Here is a 3,725-nt window from a genome sequence, read left to right on the forward strand (position 1 = left end):
AAATTAAAGCTTTATCAAAATCGTATTAGATATATTTATTTAAATGAATATAAATATGAAAGTAACATCTTGAAAATTGTTCAATCTTCCTGTTTTTAACCTTGTGGCAATCAGGCAGGATCTGTCACTGAGGTCAGAAAGCAGGATCAGTTAAGCACACACATGTATTTTTCAGGAAGCCTGGGATGATGTTATGGTCATATCCTGGTGTTGTTCTTAATGTTTTCTCCTTTCCTGTTACTATGAAAATTTTATTTTCTTCTCAGTGATATTCTCAATTTTCACTCCCTCAGTAGGAAACATTTTGAATTCAGGACTTGTAAATACATGTCAGTTGAGGTGTTTTGTACAAACTTGTAGGCCCCTAGATGAATAATAATATTTTTCTATAATTTTTAAGTCTTTAAATGCCAGAATAAGATCTGTAATTTCTGTAGAACTCGTAATTATAATGTTTTCCTACTCTTCTGTCAATGTTAGTGGTAGAACTGGGTCTAAATGGTTATTTTTTTGCCACTGCAATATATCATATCATGTATATGACCCAGTTAAATAATGATATGATGTAATTATATTTTTCAATTGTCTAATCTTAATCACTTTTTTAACTACACCAATTATCACATCAACGTTTCCTCGGCCCTGTCAAATGAGAATTCCAACTTTCTCTGAATATCTGGGATCCGAATTTTGCATAAGAAATATATTTACAAAGCTCCGTGCATTATTGAATATTCTCATTATTTTGTTGACACCTTTCGTATAACCATGAAAAAATACTAAACCGCCTGCATCCACAGTCTCGATGTTCTCTCGAATTCATTGAGAATGTGTTCGATTACAACAGTGAGACGCTAAAACTTTTGTCCCGTTTCCAATGACGCATGGAAGCTGTCATTCCCAGGTAGCACAAAACGTTTTCATAACATTTTATTCCCGTTGTAATGATGTTATCTGAAAACGTTTTTAATAAAACGTTTATAAAATGCTTTTAAAACGTTTTATTTTGGTTGTAAATACGTTATTAGAAAACGTTCTTAACAACCATTTTAAAAATGTTTTTCATAACATTTTGTTCCTGTTGCAAGGAGGTTTTCAGAAAACATTTAGCATTTAACACTAATTTCTATAATGATAAAATATCGCGTAGCTATAAATTGAATAGCATGATTAAAAATAAAATCATACCTTGTTTAATAATTATTATAAATTTCATGAAATACAAATGTTATTAGGCAACATGAATACAACATTGTCTTAAAATGTTTGCAAAACATTGTAAAAACGTTACAAAAATACCAAGCATCAGAAGTTTTTTTAAATTATTTAGTGTAAGACGTTACATGTATATATATATATAAAGCTTCTGTTTTCTTATAAATAGCTCCAAAGTTTGAGTTATGATTGATTTCGAGTTGTGATAATAAAATTTAGACCCCAAAAATTAAAAAAAAAAAACAAAAAACAAAAAAAACACGGAAATGTGTTTATATTTATCTCTTATACCATTGTAAAAAAATATTTATATGTAACAAGGAGAGGAAAAAAAAACAGTTCTAAAAAATTATTTGTTAAGCAAAGTTCCTGAATTAAATAATTCAGTGGAGTCATTTATTTGTGCTATGGGAATTAAGTTCCCCTTCGAAAATGTGTTTATTGAAAGTGACACAGCGGGATGCCATGGCCAGAGCTGATGCAGCCGATCCTTGTTGCAAACTATTTCCATGTGATCTATATAGGTCAACAGAATCACAGTTTTGAAAAACCCGGCGGCATTCTTGTAAGACAAAGAAAAGGAATAGGGGAATATCTTACAAATGTCAACGTACGGTATGTTAAATTTTAAAATAGTATTCATTCTGTATATTTAGCAATCATATTGTAGCTGTAAATACATATGCATTTAGAATCTTAGATCTGTCATTCTCATAGACTTAGGTGTATATATGTTTGTTGAGTGAATTTATAAAGTTCATTGGCATTTGAATTAGGCGGGCGATTTATTGTTTGAAAACTTGGGTTAATTCACATGTATTAAAAATGTGCAGGTTTCAAAACATAATTAAAACATAGTTGGGAATAAGAATGGGTGTGGGAGGGCGTCTTAACAAGACAGGTTAAATAACTCTTAAGAGATGTAAAATTATTTGTTCGATTTTTCCGAATTTGTGTTATGTATTACAGAATACAATGCCACGTTAAACCTATTTTCGTTTGGAAGGAAAAGGAGAGGAATTGATTAATCTCAGGCTTGATTATATATTTGCTAGCAGTCAAAGATTTTGAAATCCACTTACTTCATTATAAAATATAACACTCATTTTAGATGAATGCAATGGTTTCAATGCAGGGTGAAGATATGAGGACATTGATACAATTAAATTGCATGGGTCAATTCAACGAGACTGGACAGAGGGTTGAAAAGTGCAAGCTTTTAAAGAATTATTAAGAGTAAGTTTTATCACCATTAATGCTAAGAAAATGCATTACGATTCAGTTAACATATCAACTTATAAATCATTGGAAAATGTATACAGCAAATGGAAAATGATCTAAATACTAGTAATGCTGTGTTGTTTTCATTTACCTATTAAACATAGGCGTCGGAACCGGGTGGTGGGGGGGGGGGGCTAGCCAGCCCCCCACTTTTTTTTGCAAAGATAGACATAATAGAGTTAGTGAAATTTTTTGTTGGTTTAGCCCCCCCTTTTAATTTGCTTCCGACGCCTTTGTTAAATATGTTCATATGTTTCTTATAATGAATTTCACATTACATTTTAATAGCTGCTGCTTACAAGGCTTACAAAGCATCAAAGACAATCTCTTACGATTTAATGAGAGGTGGGACGAAGAGTTTTGATCCATACCTTCCTGGAGGAATTCATTAAATATGAAAAGGTATGTTTGAAGTTGGTTGTCAGAAATATATAGATATACTTACACCTGTAATTTTTTGTTTATTAATACAACTGTATACCAAAACATACTTTCTTTGTGTTTATCAGATTTTTATATACTAGTATGTGTAGTTAGTTGTCAGATGCCCTAATACATGGATATGTTTAACTAAAAAGAAATGTACGAGTATGAATGGGTAAACATTTAGTCAAAGTTTTATGTCCAAATCTTTGTTTTTCAGAAGAAAATAGAGAAGTCCAAGTGTAAAACAGATTACTTTCTAATGGAATAAGGATGCTGTGATCTTTTCGTTTTTCAAACAGTAAAAATTTTATTTGAGGGAAGACTGTAATTTTATTGTGCAGGTGTTAAAAAAACAGTGTTTAGACAACATTAATGAATGGATTCAAATTTATTAAATTATAAGAAATATATTGTTTATTATGTTGTAAAATTGATTTTAACGCTTTAAGAAATGTTCTCAAAACGTTTTTAAAAATGTTTCCCAAACGTTTTTAAAAATGTTTTTAAAACATTACAGTACAATGTTTTTGCAAAATGTTATAATAACGTTTAAAAAACCACACAAAATAACGTTGTAATAACGTTTTAGAAAATGTTTTCATAACATTTTCATAACGTTTTTATAACGTTTTAATAACGTTGTTGTGCTACCTGGGTTGCAACTTGGTGTAAACTGCGCTCGAAAAGAAATAATCCAGATTTAACGAGGTTCGCTCCTGAGCTTTTGAGCAGATTTATATCTTAACCTATATTTTAAAAATTCTGCATAATTTTTTAATTCTTGCAATAAAATTAGATTCTAC

The 3,725-nt window shown here is 30.3% G+C and overlaps 1 long non-coding RNA gene across 1 annotated transcript; it reads left to right on the forward strand.

Moving 5' to 3' along the window:
- The first annotated feature begins 1,618 nt into the window (after positions 1–1,618).
- LOC133204177 (uncharacterized) lies at positions 1,619–3,330 on the forward strand. Its single transcript, XR_009723573.1, has 4 exons — positions 1,619–1,830; positions 2,351–2,451; positions 2,785–2,898; positions 3,140–3,330. It is a non-coding gene; the product is annotated as an uncharacterized LOC133204177 (long non-coding RNA).
- The last annotated feature ends 395 nt before the right edge of the window (positions 3,331–3,725 follow it).

This window comes from Saccostrea echinata, unplaced genomic scaffold (genome assembly GCF_033153115.1).
Source record: "Saccostrea echinata isolate AGI-Se365-2 ecotype Australia unplaced genomic scaffold, CSIRO_AGI_Sech_v1 ptg000052l, whole genome shotgun sequence".
Taxonomy (NCBI): domain Eukaryota; kingdom Metazoa; phylum Mollusca; class Bivalvia; order Ostreida; family Ostreidae; genus Saccostrea; species Saccostrea echinata.